At 39.9% G+C, this 16,532-nt stretch overlaps 1 protein-coding gene and 1 long non-coding RNA gene across 2 annotated transcripts in view; both read left to right on the top strand.

The window, feature by feature from the left end:
• LOC107227861 (annulin-like) overlaps nucleotides 1–16,532 on the top strand; it is a 486,920-nt gene that overhangs the window by 125,892 nt on the left and 344,496 nt on the right. The window lies entirely within an intron of this gene.
• Nucleotides 9,712–10,915, top strand: LOC124294264. The gene is made up of 3 exons (XR_006904221.1): nucleotides 9,712–9,770; nucleotides 9,893–10,148; nucleotides 10,890–10,915. It is a non-coding gene; the product is annotated as an uncharacterized LOC124294264 (long non-coding RNA).

The raw sequence follows: 16,532 nt of genomic DNA, 5'->3' as shown, positions 1-16,532 counted from the left end.
TATTTGATATTATAGAAACCATTTTGAGCAATAATCTAATGGCAGATCATGATTACATTCGGTCGCTCGCGCGCGGAATATACGGATGGCGGCGTCGGTGCCGCCGGGTGGCGTGGTGGGGGCCTGCGTTTTGCCCCGTGGCTCCTCTCACGCAGCTTAGTTAACTATTTCCATATCTCCCTTATAAATTGTCGTAAATAAATTTTTTTTTCTAATTTCACGCAGTTTTTTCTCAAGAATTCAAAAATGCTCATGAAAATTAATATTCTCCAAGCCTCGCGCGGTTTAATCAACTGTTTCCATATCTTCCTTATAAATCGTGGTAAAACAAAATTTTTTTCAATTCTCATGTTAATCGCCCGTGTTTTGAGGACAATCGGTCGTTCAAGGCCATAAATAATCCCTTATGTACTAGGGAATCCCAACTTCTATGACTCAAGGCCCCAGCCGACCCTTTCAGGTAGTTTGAAAGAAGTATAAGTGCGAGAGAGATGCAATGAAGAAACCGTTAGTTTTAGGCGAGGGACAGCCAGAGCTTCAGTTTCATCTGTTACTTCGTCGAGGACAGTCGTTTTTGTGTATACATGCGTTTATGTGTTTTATATTTGAAAAATATACCCTGTACATCGAAGACGGAACGAAGGTAAGCGTGTGCATCTTTATATTATAAATTTATTGAAATACAAATACGTTCACGCTAATATTCGGTTTTAAGTATGTCATACAAGGTAATGGACCATTTTGAAATTGTATTACAGGATATTATATTGAACGAGGACGCTTGTGTGCCAGCGAACATCGTTCTGTCCGGTTGTAGTCGGAGGTTCGATATCCGTTATTTTGGTAAGTGTAAATATTGTTGAAGAATATACTGATTATTATCAATACACATTGATTATTATAGAATTGAAATCCACCTTTTACTGTGATAACGTCATGTGAGGTAATGAAACAAACACGATTTAAATTGTTACAGATTTTTGCTGACGCATCTGAGCACAGGAAGAAGGTCGAAATTTCCTGAAACGTGTGTGCATATAAGGCGAACTATAAGGCGAACGGATAAATTTTGGAGTGAGATTTGGTCAAATATGACCGTTGAACAAGCGCTGATGAGGCCGATGAAAGATATTGGTGGTCCAACGCGAGGCAGAGGGATGTCTGAGCGCGTGCTTTCAAAATGGGTCTTAACAACGCCAGCGTTAGTTGATTGAACAGATTCACTCACTGAGTTCTGTAACGTTTTTTTAGCCACGACTGAACAGCATGTTAATGCACGAGCAACCCGTATCACGAGAGACATCGCCGATATGAACAAACTGAAATCGTGGTTCCAAGATCATAACCCTGTTCCCGAAACAGATGGCATTATCTCCCTGAGTACTGGTTTAAAAGGAGGAAAGAATAATAATATCAATTGCCACGAAGCTTTGGAAATAGGGTTACGGTGCTTGACTGAAACGTCAAAACGGGATGAAAATGGCGCTCCGAACACGTTCAAGGACGTGAAATACAAAAGAAAAAATAAAGTTACGTCGCTCAAAGCATTGACTTCCACTATCAAAGTTTCCGAGAACAACGTAACAATCGATCCGTCATTATTGTTCCAAAGAATTTGTGTCCTGAAAAAATCAGATAAAGAATTGAAAGCTTATTTCAATTACGAGCTTGCACCGTACCCATTATCGCTTTTTGATGAAAAGAGAATGAGAAAAACTGAAAAATCAAAGCTGTACGATTTTTTTACACCCAAATAGAAGCCAATTAAAGGTAATGATGTTTATGTAATCGATGGTGGCTTTTTTTTGCATAAAGTTGTATGACGTCAAAACGAGAAGTTCGGTGACATTGTCACGAGCTATGTAAATTACCTTAAGAGCAATTATTCAAACAATTGTATAATAGTTTTCGATGGATATCCTGATAAAGGCGAAAAAAGCACATAAAAAGCGCAGAGAGGTTCCGCAGGGGAAGAATAAATTGTGCCCCAGAAGTTGTTTGCGAGATCAATATGGTTTTAAAATTACCGCAAGACCAATTTTTATCGAATAAGAAAAATAAGCTTCATCTCATTGAGATATTGTCCCAAAAATGACGAAATGAGGGTTTTATTGCCAATCAAGCTGTCGAGGATGCCGATAGCTTGATCATAAACACAGCAATCTCTGTTTGCGAGAGTTACGATTCAGTATACGTAGTTGGCGAAGAGTTGATTTACTTGTCATATTAACGTAAATTGCGCAATCGAAAAACAATATTTATCTGTTTAAACCTAGCCGCCAGAGTATCGAGGAGAAATTATATTCCACCAATAGTTTCAAATATCCTGAGATACGACATCTTATCCGCTTTATCCACACTTTTACAGGCTGTGACACAACGTCTTCGCTGTACAAGCAGGGAAAAGCCAAATTGATTAAACTTTTGAGGAGTGACTGTTATTAAAGCAGAATAGTTAATCTTATGGAGAGAATAGGAAGGGTGTTTTGGTTGAGAAAATTATCTTTGATATGTTTAACATATTTTCTGTTTTTATTTAAATGACAATGAAATATCACACTTCCTTACCGTAGAGACTGGAAAAGAAGACTAGACAAATAGGCAAATATGGCCGCCGCGTCGATCGCAGCACCGCCAGCCCACGCGGCCGGAGATTGCTGAAAGTCGCATGACCGACTCAGGCCCGTACACCGAGAGGCGTCGCCCCGAAATGCGACCAACATTCTCATCAAATGTAATTATCTCAAGAGAGAAGCTAGCCTTTTCAATGATCGAAATGCGTTGAAAAGTTCGATACGGGCAGCCGGCCAGAACATCGTTCTGACGCTATATGGCGCACGAGAAAATGATAGCTTCTCTTTTGATGAATTTCGGTACTTATGTTTTACGAAGTCAACCCTCAAAAGTACGTTCAATTTAAGCTGTCTTCCCCCAACCGCTGAGGCATGCAATGAACATTCGCTTCGCACTTATTTACAAGTGTGCGAGTGGCAAGGCGATTGTCAAAGGATCCAATGCAATGGGGGTGGAAAAAAAGCAAAAGTATGTTGATGCCGATTACTTATAGAAAGGACCCAATTCCGGCCAATTTATTAGAAATAATTTCTTGCGGTTGCGATACGAGTAAATGTAAAACGAATTGTGCGTGCCGGAAAGTAGGGCTAAAATGCACAATATTGTGCAAAAAATGTAACGGACAACATTGTTCGAATGTCATCGAACCTTAAATAGTTCTAAGCGATGACGAAATCGACGAATAATTTTTACGAATTTCAGACGATGTCGATGATGCGGAGGATGTAACGTTTGCAATAAGTGAGGATAATAACGTTGAAGGAAATAACAATGATAACGATAGCTATGAACCAGAGAGAAAAAAAAATGTATTTCCTAATGCGAAGGTACTTGTAAGAATTTATATAGGTAATAATTGTAATAAAAAAAATTACCGACGAAATCAAATTTACTTTTGTTCTCCTCACCTTTTAAATATAAGATTATTTATAGGCCTCCCAACATCAACATTAAATTTAAAAACTAGTTATTTCGGTACGTATTGAAAAATATTGATTTTAACGAACATTTTTGAATTCGTGAGGAAAAACTACGTGAAATTAGAAAAAGAAATTTGTATACGACAATTTATAAGGGAGATATGGAAATAGTTAACTAAGCTGCGCGAGAGGAGCCGCGGGGCGACACGCAGGCCCCCACCACGCCACCCGGCGGCACCGACGCCGCCATCCGTATATTCCGCGCGCGAGCGACCGAATGCAATCATGATCTGCCATGAGATTAATGCTCAAAACGGTTTCTATAATATCAAATATTACGTCTAACACTATTACAAATGCCCGCGAACTTGAATTTCGCGAAAATGTTGATTTAAACAGTAACAAATTAAACAAACGTAAAAATGATTGTATCTCGGCTTGTAATAAAGATATTGAGACTTTTTTTTAAATTACGCGTCTCGCTAAGACCTATGAGAATCTTGAAGAACATTTTAAATAACTTAAATATTTAAGGCGTAACTTCTATTTGTTTATAAGTTAAAATTTTATATCCTCGAAAAACATGGATTTTTTTTAAAAAACCTATTCTTTTCAGTTAAATCTTGAATGTGCATGCTGAAAAAAATCACCCTGATTTTTTTGGACCTTCTCGGTCTTGTGGAACAAGTGTTATATCGACACGCCGGATTTACGAAAATCGGTCATTCTTGCTAAACTATATAACATGGCTGGATAAAACTTACCGATATCTCTTCAGGACAGTTTCTTTTAGGTGGTGGATGAGTTTCAGAACAGTACTTTATAAATAAACCACGTAAATACCATAAGAAATTTTTTGAACCATTGTTTTTTAACAGTGATTTACCGCCAAACCAATAATTCTACGTGATTTTTGCATAAGACTTATTTTGTAGATTTCATTATGGCGCACATTTTTCGTAGGAAGCATTCTTCGATAAATCTCATTCCAAAGATAATAACATCAAAATAGTGACATTTCTTTATTCAAATAATTTTTCCGGTCAAATTCGTCATTTCGCTATCCCACAAATATCACACTATATTCTTTAAGGTTCAAACTACCTACAAAAAAATTGGCGATTTGGCATGGCTGTTGAATAGAACTCATATTTAAGTCTACTGGCCTATATCTGTTACGTAATACATCCAAATCAGAGCCATTGAATGAAAATACTTAAGGACGTTGCCTATGCCTCGAAGAGCGCGCGCAAACAGAGACTCACGATTTTCCTTCTCATTTCCTCATTTTTGAAGATAATTAGGTTCTTAGGGGGTTATTTTGAAGGTGGAGGATAGATCTGTGTCGCCTTTTTTGCCGAATTTTCGATTTCGCTTTCAGATTTGCGTAAAACGTACTTGAAAGTACGTTATGTTTGAAGTGAAACACAGCGGACAGTGAATTTTTTTTCGCAATTCGGCGAAAAAGGCGACACAGATCTATTCTTTATCTTCAAAATGACTCCCTAAGAACCTAAGTATCTTCAAAGATGAGGAAATGAGAAGGAAAATCACGAAGCATAAAACAGCAAATTTTTCGCGCAAAAGGCGGGCGGCTGCTAGCGCCACGACTGCGTTGGCGGGCGACCATGCGAATTACAGGCGAGGAGAGTAGACTCAACACCCCCCACTACAATTCCCCTCCTTCGAATCCTCGTCGCTCGGCACGTGGATAGTGTTCCGCGCTTTTATTTTTGCTTGTGTTTTTCTACAGTGTTTTTTATTATTTCGAATCAGTATTTATTCCCGCGATGGCTAAGAAGAGAGGGAATGTGTCTTTGGAGAAGAAGAAACGACCCGGCATAAAGATTTTGGCTAAATTTCAGGAAAAAATGAGGTAAATCGAATTATTTATATGATTGATGGTGCACCCTCTCTGACTTCGAGATTCAATCACTTGAGTACGAACAATCGCAGGGCTTTAATTTAAGAAGGTACTTTCAAGAGCCGATAGTGCTGTTCATAATAGCAGTATACATTCATTCTCTAATTTTTTTATACATACGAAAATATAAACTAGAATGCATTGTGACGTGTGGTACTAGCCCGGTTTCCATTAGTCGCTAAAATATGTCATCAATTTGTTACGTGTTCAGGTTAAATGATCGAAATCGATATTCGGCAATTAGCATGAGTGTTTACACTTTGTCGATCATAAGGAATATTCTTATCACTTATTGTGACTACCTAAGTATCCAAGGTAAAATTACAATGTACCTGGCAGAATTTTCCATACAAAGTAAATACGGCGCGTACGTATTAGGCCACTAAAATACGCGCGTTTTGTTTTTAGAAATAAACTTGACGTAATTCTGGGGTAATCATACATGCACACATTACTTACAAATCAGCCACCTACAAAACTGTCATCAAATCAGATACTACTGCCAAGTATAATTTATTTAGAAACTAATGATGATTTGGATATACTATAACTAATGATGACAAAAAAAAAAAAAATTGAAATCAAAATTGAAATTCTAAAAAAAAAACATAAATTTTGATAAAAAAAAAAAAAAAAATTGGAGTACGTGGTACTTGGCGGGCCCATGCTTATATTGCCATTACAACATTGATATAGCTCGACTTGTATTTTCTTGTGCTTGTTTTAAAAAAGCCCGCCTTTACCACTATCTCCAGTTTTTTTTTTTCCAATAAAAATTTTTTTTTTTTTTCAATTTCAATTTTGATTTCAATTTTTTTTTTTGTTGTTATAGTATATCAAAATCATCATCAGCTTCTAAATAAATTATACTTGGCAGCAGTATCTGATTTGATGACAGTTTTGTCGGTGGCTGTTTTGTGGGTGGCTGTCAAATTAATATACTTGGCGAAAGGTTTTTGCAACAGAGGTGCTTTTTGGGGATATCAGTACTTTTTGTGGGATTTCGCTTGGACATTTAAAAATTTTGCTCGCTCGCTGCGCTCGCTCGATAGATTTTTGGGATACAGAATTAATATTTGAGACGAAAATAATCGGTGGAAAAGCCAAGTTAGAGCTTTCTCATAATTACATGTATCAGGTCCAAGGTCTTCTACACATTACGAATAGGAAGTGGTGCTATTTTATAGTTTGGACGTCAAAGGGATTGATTTTTGATAAAATAAAACGTGACGATAAATTCTGGACCGAAAAAATGGAGAATAAATGAGCAGATTTCTTTTAATTTTGTTTGTAACCCGAAATCGTAGATTCTAGACGCGCCCGACAACGCTCAATCCGCGAACCCCCTCAAATCATCGAAGCCCAGATAAGGCCGCGCGTAAGAAACAGTAAATTCACGACCGACAGACGACAAAACACTGTAATCTAAATATATGTACATATGTACATAAATATAATAGCTTTGTATATAGCTTACGTGCAATATTTCTGTGATTTATGTTTAGTTAGTTATATGTATTACTGTGCTAAAAATTTGCTAGTCATATCGTTATAATTATATATCTGATTATTCATTCCAGGAATACTTTCTACTTTCCGTACTACTTTCCATAGTTTGCGCTTTCTATAGAATTTATTTAGCCATATAATGTATACAATGCTCGATGCTTTGTTATATCAATTTTCTTTATCAAGATTACTGTCATGTTTCACTTATACTGTTTCAATTTAATTTCTATGAGATCCTTCTCATACAGATTTCGTGATTATGTTTATTAAGTTTAAACGAGTTCAATTTTACTTTTACCATTTTATATTATTTTTCATCATTTTGTATTTGTTTGGTGCAAACCCGATCATGGTTGGGAGGTAGGGACGGGTTAGGCGGGTCTCTGTTTGATAGCGACCTCCACGTGGTGAGACCTGGGAGATTGATGATATTTTCGTTGCTATATCATGAATTTGCTCACAGCTATTCGTTGCATTTTCAATTTAAAATGACCTGTGACGACGTCTGGCCGGTATTCGTAAATAGTTACGTATTATTTTCGAGACTGTATTAGGAACAGCTCTCAGCCGATCAAGCTATGCTTTGAGCTGCCTCAAGACAGTCCTGCAAATCGAACCTGACTATGAATACCGGCTATTAGACTATTACCAGTCACGTGATCGCATTGCGTAGAAATACGGACGCCGGTGAATATAATTTTCGTTGAAATATGAAGAATGTATATCTATATCAACATACGTATAAGGAATTCTACGTCACGTCAATCAAAAAATGACCTCGTATTTTTTCAATCTATTCATACTTTTTTTCACATGAAATAAAGGTAAAAAGAATCGACACGCATTTTGGTGTTCGTCCGAATTATGTTTGTTTTCGAAAGTTACAAGACAATCATTCAATTTTGATCCAAAAGGAGCTCGGATATATCCGGTTCTATTCGACGTAAAGACATCATTTACAGTGCATTCGGAAGGTGAACGAATAAGCTTTCATAAAAAAAATGCAATGTTGAACATTATTGAAAATCCCAATTTTTATAAACAATTCAAATATTTGACGATTTTTACCTCATTAATGACAAGTTTTCGAATTATAAAAAAAATAGTTTCGGGTTCCTTATTAAATTCTGTATTACTAGTAAATTTTTCAAGTGGAATCTGAAAGGAGTCTACTTTTTTTTTCTATTATTCATCAGGCGCTGCGTCGTGCCGAGCGCGATACACTGGGCTGTTTAAAAGTATTTGAAACCGAATGCCCGTGAGGGGTGGAAGAGGATAGCCGCGTCACCCGCCCCACTCCGGCGACAGCTCGGCTGCTCCGTCTCACTTGTTTCTTTACCCTCTCTCTCGCCACGGTTAACGCGGGAAGCGGAGTAGCCCGCGCTTTCTAGCTAGGCAACGCCCTTAATGAGCTCTATCTCGGAAATATGCTCGGTAGCTCAGTACCGCGGAGAGGGGAGAGGTACTTTTTAGAGAGAGAGAGACACTCGAATATCACATACTACTTATCAAAAGAAGTAAAGTAAAATCTTATATTTCACAATAGTGGTGATTCAAAAACAAAAAAAAAAAAAACAAAAAATAATTCAAAAGTCGCTCATCGCGATTCTAAAAATCGACAGAAAATTACACGTAACCTATGATATTCCTTACTCTACTGAGCTCGCGGCTCCCTAACTAAAATTTCACTCAACAATCACAAGATCTCCCTGCGCTACTCTCAATTCGCAAATTCGCAATTTTGCTTCAATAGCATGTGACAGGAAAATAAAACTCTTCCTCGACGTCAAAACTCGAATTGACTCCTCGAGAACTCGATCAACCCCCGAACCCTGATAATCAACACTAACCCTGTAGGTAGAAAATTAGTAAAAACATAATCGTCAACTGTACTGTCAACCTATAGATTAGACCAAGTATCACGCTCCACGAGGAAAGACTCACACTGTGTTTGACCGCAAAATAAGTACCCCTGCCTGCATATGTTGTAACAGGTCGGCAGCAAAGCGAAGACGCGAGATCGGCGCAGACTAGCTGCGAAGAATAAACACACTTCAGTTGTGAGTGGTCCTCGAGGAGTCTCGGCCGCATAAGGTTCGATTTCGTCAAATTTAATATCATACATACTGTTTTATGAATAGTTACTTCGACTGTCTGTCGTCGATTCAACTAATTGTTAGTTCGCCAATTAAGAAGGATAACTTAATCTGGTACATCGTCAAGTAGTAAGTGAATAAATTTATATATCTTCACCTATACGCTTTTCTATTGTCTTGCAATTACTTTTGGTCCTCCACGTATCCTCCTTCTGTTGTCTCTTCTATTTAATGACCGAGCTAGTCGAATTCCTTATTTAATTATTTATTTATTAATGGTCAATTTATAAACGGAAATTTAGGTATTGGTTACTCAAACCAATTGGCGCCCAACGAACTTATAGAACTAGTTAACTAATTAGCCTGGAGCCCCGTCAGCCGACGGACCATGGCCGCGGCAGGTGGTGTGTATTTTTATTTGATATTCGTCAAATTGTCTTTGTCAAAAAGTACGCCGCACAGTGGTCCGAAAGCCCGAATTCTTGGCCAAAACCCCCAAAACCGAAAGTTATCATCCGAGGTAAAGCTCCACATATTTATCAATTGATAGCATTAGAGCTTTGAAATCCAAAAGGGCAGATGTTCATATTCATTCCATGGCCTGTGGTAAGCCCTCGAAAGTGACCATTGTCGAGACTCGCGCGGGACTGTGATGTGTGCACGCTTTCGAGCGCGCGAAAAAAAAGGTTGTAGTTTTTTCAATTTTCATCAAAATCGAGTCAACCAAAATGGATATTATTCCTCAAGGTAAGTGAATTACATAAATTTTGTGAATGAACCAAGTTTCGGAATTTATGGCGATGATATTAATGATGCAATACGAGTGCTGCAAAATAACCTATTTCATTGAATTGCATTACTATCTGTAGAGAATTAGTTATGATCCCCGGAGATCCTGCGGAGATCTCAACGATTCCTAGTGTGAAAAAGTATAGAGAATGTGAAACCGTTGGCATCGCCTACTCGTTTTTGCTCCATTGGTCAAAAATACGCATTCTTTGAAGCAGTGTTCTGTCGACTCGGTCGGAGCCTCGTGGCCCGCCTCGTGGGATTAGTGTAGCGGGGCGACGCAGACAACGTCATTCATCGAAACGACGTCGATGATGAGAATTCAGATAGCGATTAGTATGTATCTTTAAAAATTATGTTATTTTGTTTTATAAGAAAAAAGACTGTATGAATTGAAGAAATTAATTTACAAAATATCACTTTTAACAAAGTTGTACCATTTTTCACGAAATATTCCCGCCATTTTCTGTCCACCATTTTTAATTTCGCATTTTTACATTCGTTTTCGGAATCGGCGACCCCAAAAACATTACTCGTATGAATTTCAGCGAATTGGTATCATTTTTCGCGAAGAACATCCGCCATTTAACGTCCGCCATTTTGAATTTTGCATTTTTGTTTTTTTTTCGGAATCAGTGACCCAAAAAACATTCGTACTATGAATTTCTAAAAATTCGTACCATTTTTTGTAAAAAATGTCCGCTATTTCGGGGCCGCCATTTTGAATTTCGCATTTTTGCATTCGTTTTCGGAATCGGCGACCCCAAAAACATTACTAGTATGAATTTCAGCGAATTGGTATCATTTTTCGCGAAAAACATCCGCCATTTAACGTCCGCCATTTTGAATTTTGCATTTTTGTTTTTTTTTTCGAAATCAGCGACCCAAAAAACATTCGCACTATGAATTTCTAAAAATTCGTACCATTTTTTGTATAAAATATCCGCCATTTCGGGGCCGCCATTTTGAATTTCGCATTTTTGCGTTCATTTTCGAAACCAGCAAGCCAAAAAACTATAGGTATAGTAATACTAGCAATTTTCACTGAGAAATATTTGAGTTATTAGTTTTGACCAGGAATTCGGGCTTTTGGACCACTGTGCGCCGTCTCAAGCAATGATTGCTGGAAACCGAAACTAACACTACTTTCTCGACGGTGCGGCGCGGCGTCGAGCTACCGAACAGACGGCGTCCTCAATCCCACCCGAGATCGCACCCGACTCGGAGCTTCGGAGCCACCGCGAGCTGTCTTAAATCTAAACGTGACAACTTCACTTAACTTAAAGCTTATTTCAACTAAACAGATCCTTAACGCCACGATACTTCAGACGCAATCAAAACTCAATATACTAACTTCTCGTCTCAACCGCTACTCAACGCAACAACAATTTCGACTATACATAACCTCAACTCAAGTAAACACTATCTTAAACAAGCGGCAACTTAACCAAGTGCAAGCGCAACTAAACGTAACCTCAACTATAAGCTATCGCAACGCATCCGAAATCTAACCTTCCCGAAATCCTCGAAAACGTTATTCGCTAATCCGAGCACTCCAATTCGGCACTTCCCAACCTACTCGAGAGGTGACACTGAAAAACTCGATAACGCGGCTTGACCCGGTACAGCGGGATTCGGCTGTACTTAATTTCAAATACGAGAGAGACTCAACTAAAACCCGTGACTCTACTCAACTTTCGCAAGAACTCAAAATTTACTCTACTCTAACACGCGTACTTAGGCTACGGTCATCAAGCAAGAGAATCGGCAAAAGAATTTCGAGTACTTTTCTACTACGCGAATCCAAAATGGCTATCCGTTACTCGGCAAGCCTTTTCGCAATTATGTTCGAAATTCAATCGCGGGGATAGAAGAAGCGCTTTCCTTCTACATCCTCGCAACACCCTCTTCATCCCCTTCGCGATTTTTGGGCGGCTCCATTACTTCGCGAAACTCCCTAAAACGTGACTACCTGTCACGACCGCCAGAACTAGAGTGGTTTCAAAAACCCACGACCTGCCGCAATACTGATCTCGATACGCCATCCCATACGTGACGTCATACCTACGAGTATACGCAATAATCGACCCGTCATTGATTTCGTCGATTGCGCAACTCGACGCGCACCTTTAATAGCATCGCGGCGCAGAACTTAACGCTAAATCGCAATCTCGACCTCCGCGCAGCTCCATGACGTCTTGGTGGTGAGCGTGGTGCTCCCTCATCGCTTGTCGGTCCGTCGCAAGTTCGCTAGGCAATTGTTGGCGGGGCGAAGGGGGAGAGGCTGCGGCGCGCTGGCCGGGCGGCCGCCAGCGGGAATGGCGTCCGCCTTGGATTCCCACGCTGCAGGATCTGCGTTGGCTCCCCCTCAGCAGCCTCGACATCCTTCGCACGAGATCGTCGCTATTCCGCCTCGCTGAAATATCCTGGACGTCGGAGTTGGCCGCTGGCCTGTGGCCGGTGTACTAAAGAAAAGGAATAAAAAAAAAAAACCTGCAATATCTCGATCATGATTCTCTACTGTGTCCCTTTCGGAAGTTCGGATGCGTGACTCCAGTTCTGGCGCTGTTCTACAATGACTTCGCGACCCGATCCCTGAAACCCCTAACCGTCGGTTCCGCCCAGGGTTCAGGGAGCACCTTGTAGCGGACATACATAAAAGGAAATGCCACGTTACAGTATATGAGAACTATTGCTTTGATAAACAAATATGACCCAAAGCAAACTATTGTTAAACATCAAAACTGTTGAATAAGTCCTACATTTGTGTGAGACGATTTTTAATCCCCAATTTAGCCACCGGTTTCCATTTAAACTAAAAAGTAAAAATAACGATCGATCTTCTGAAGATCAGTCTTTTGTATCCGATTTTTTGGATGAATCGATTTTTCCAAAACCAATTCGAATCGATTCTGAGAATCGATATTTTGCTTGAGATCGCCCATCCCTAGTATTTAGTCATGAATTAGCTAACTGCTGTTTCGGGTAATTTCTCTTGTAATATTTTTCACTTTACTACAACGAGTTATGCAATAGATCTCTTGAGAACTCAAAGATTATTCAATGATTTCTCTAACTTGTTCAGGCTGGATTGTATGAGCGGGATAGAGTAACAACAATTTGAGTCAGTGATTTATTATAAAGAAACTCTGGATTATTTATTTAATATAATAGTAATATACATGTGGTTTTGATAATGCGTGCTTCTTCGGTCACATGCGACTCGAGAGCAGCGTCGGTTGTCTTGGAATGTATGATAGACAGACAGATCCACATTCATTATATAATCAAAGGCTAGTCTAACTACATAATCTAAAGACTGTATAGTACATGTTCTTTCACTTCGATTCTCTGTATATCCTCCCCTTTTTTATTTGTTGTGCCCTTCACACGCAATGTGGTATTGAATAAAGACTACACACAAATATCTACCGACATTTAACCCTTTATTATTCCGCCCGATCCCAAAACCAACAGGTTATGGGCCCAGGAAGTTTTCGCGCTGTGCGGCTATAATATTCATGGGCCATTTGTGTTCACGTTCGAAGAATTTAAAAGATACTCGATTTAAGGTTATGTTACCTCATGGTATGAACTTTTCCGCGTGTCTGACTCGTGTTTCGTAAAGTACAATAATCGGTCTGAAAATTGTGTACCGCGGATGACACGGCCACTACTAACACAGTGACTATAACTGCGTCAGTAATAATGGGTGGTAGTGGACATACGTTCGAGAAACTGGAAGGAACTGCAAACTACAACAATTGGAAGTTTACGATGCGGATGTCGTTGATCATAGATGGTCTATGGAATTGCGTATTGGGAACAGATACTGATGCAAATCGCGATCAGAAAGCATTGACAAAGATTTGTTTATCTGTTCAACCAACGTGTTGCCCCCACCTCAGAGAAGCTGATACGGCTAAACTAGCTTGAGATAACCTAAAAACTGCGTTCGAAGACAAAGTTTTATGTCGTCGACAAAGTCTGATGCGACGACTGCTCCGAACGAGGTATGAAGATTTCACATCAATGGAAGATTATGTCAGCGGGTTAGTATTATTAGCTCAACAACTAGCCGACATCGGACATAAGGTGAATAATGAAGAAATCGCCGTGCTATTATTGGGTGGATTGCCCATCGAGTTTGAGCCATTAGTTATGGGTATAGAAGCAACACACACAACGCTCTCGAGTGAAATGGTCAAATCCAGGTTACTTCAAGAAGATTATCGACGAAGTGACACCGCTTCGAATGAAATGAGCGAGACTGCCCTTGCCGCGAAGCACTCTTCAAAGAATCATCATCGCAAGAAGACTGTGATTTGTCACCACTGCAGAAAACCTGGGCATATCAAGCCGAGATGCCCTGAACTGAAAAAGTAGAAGAAGACTGATGAAACTGAAGCTCAACAAAAACCTACGATGCCTAAGAAGTCTGGATCTCTTCTGTTGACGACCGCCCTGAGCGCTGCTATGTTCAACAACAGCGACTGGATTGTCGATTCTGGTTGTACAACGCATATGAGTATGCGCAAGGACTGGTTCGTTAATTATTTCAATAAAGACTCTAAAGAAATCACTGTTGCCAATAATGAAAAATTGACAAGTAATGGTGTAGGTGAAGTGAAAGTTAACCTAAAAGGTTACATTCAAAAGACAATAAAAGATGTGATATGTGTACCTGACATTGCCGCAAATTTATTGTCTGTGAGCAAAATGACTGAAACAGACATGATAGTTGTGTTTGACAAAAACAAGTGTCGTGTATACGATAAGACTGATTACAAAATTAAAGGAAGCTGCAAAGTTTCAGCATCCAACGACGACGGTGTCTATAGATTGAATCAATCCATGCAGCCATACCCTCAGACGCGAGAAGTTGCTGTGACAACTTTTGAAGATAGGGCTACCAAGGGAACCCGGGAATCCGCAGCCTCGTCTGTGAATAAGGCATCGAGGGAGGTTTGGCATAGACGGCTGGGACATCTCAGCGAGGCGAGCATGGACATGCTGAAGAATGGACTCGCCGATGGTATAAGTTTCAATGATGATGAACAGGTAAGGGATTGCATCCCATGTATTAAGGGGAAGCAAGCAAAAAAGTCATTTCCTGAAGGTGAGGCTAAAAGAGCGCAGAACAAATTGGAACTGATACACTCTGATGTGTGCGGACCCATGTCTGTGAATTCGTGGAGTAGCAAGCGTTATTTGCTGACCTTCACTGATGATTTCTCAAGAAAAAGCTTTAGCTATTTGCTCAAGTCCAAATCAGAGACATTGAGTGCATTCATTGAATTCAAAAGACTTGTAGAGAATCAGACTGATTTGAAAATAAAAAGATTGAGGACTGATAATGGTAGTGAATTCTGTAACAAAGCTTTTAATCGGTTCCTAAGGGGACATGGAATTATACATGAGACAACGGTACCTAACAACCCTGAGCAGAATGGAGTCGCTGAGAGATTGAACAGGACCATAACGGAGAAAGCCAGATCGATACTGAAGGACTCTGGACTGGAAAGGCGCTACTGGGAAGAGGCGGTGGCGACTGCCACGTATCTCAAGAATCGAAGCCCGACGGTTGCAGATTTATAAGGAACCCCCTCTCATGGGTAAAAGCTGGATCAGCTTATCAGACCCGAAAAACCCCTGATGGTTGAACTATGCGGACTTAAGTATTACCAAAGCTGCCTTGGAACGTGAACAAGCACCTTCGCCCGTTGCTCCCTTTGGAAAGACAAGGGCTTCTTCGGACGTTGCTTCAACTGAAGACAAGTGAAAGAAGCGTATATCACCTAGTCGGAGATACGTGTTTCCCAGTACTCCCTTCTAATCACGAACTCGGAGTAAACAGAGTCGCCTGCCTATACTTTGTTATGGGTTATTGACCCAAAACACCGCAAACCTTTTAGACCAGGGAATTCCTTGGCTGGCTGTTGGTTTTATTTACCTCCCCTTTCCAAGATAAAGTTATATGTTCGAGTAATGTGTTGACAACGAGACAGACGAGAACGTGTTTAACTATAACGTATGTTTAATAGCGATTAATCCAAGTACAACGATCCTTGTTGGTAGACAAAACATAAGGTTTCACAAAATATTACCGTAGAGAACAAAATTAAAAATAAAATTGAAGAAATGATAAATCTCAGAATTCGTCGGTTCTGCTCCTAAATTTCCCTACAGCTCAAACGTTACATACGCGGCTCTACTCAATATTTCCTCAAGAGGTCCCGGGCCATCGTGGACTCTAATTTCTATACTCTTTACTAAATTTCGGACTAAGCTCTATGCTTGAATTTCCTCTCTAGATCTCGTGAAGCTAAATTCGATAACGTTCTCTATATGAGAAACGCCTCGTTACAATATGACGCAGTTCGGCGCTTTGCCGGACAACTCGTGCAATAACTCTGACTAACCTTCTACTCTGTGACGCAGTTCGGCGCTTTGCCGGACAACTGGTAACCGCTCTTCGTGGTCCTCCAGTTTTATACTCTCCCGGAGCTGTTGTTGGATGATCCTGTCGACGTCATTTCCCTATTCGTGTGTCCTGTTGTGGGTCGTCGTCCTGGTATGCGTTTTTCAGCGTCCATCGTCTTTGTTTACTATTTTGAATGCTAGCAGGTCACGGTCGCTATCGATGGTCGTCTCTATCAGCTGTCTGTGTCAGTTGTTGACATGTTTTGTATATGTCACGGGCATTGTTGGTGTTGATGC

This window comes from Neodiprion lecontei, chromosome 1, assembly GCF_021901455.1.
Source record: "Neodiprion lecontei isolate iyNeoLeco1 chromosome 1, iyNeoLeco1.1, whole genome shotgun sequence".
Taxonomy (NCBI): domain Eukaryota; kingdom Metazoa; phylum Arthropoda; class Insecta; order Hymenoptera; family Diprionidae; genus Neodiprion; species Neodiprion lecontei.
Note: the sequence above shows the minus strand (reverse complement) of the source record. Positions and strands in the feature narration are given on the sequence as shown.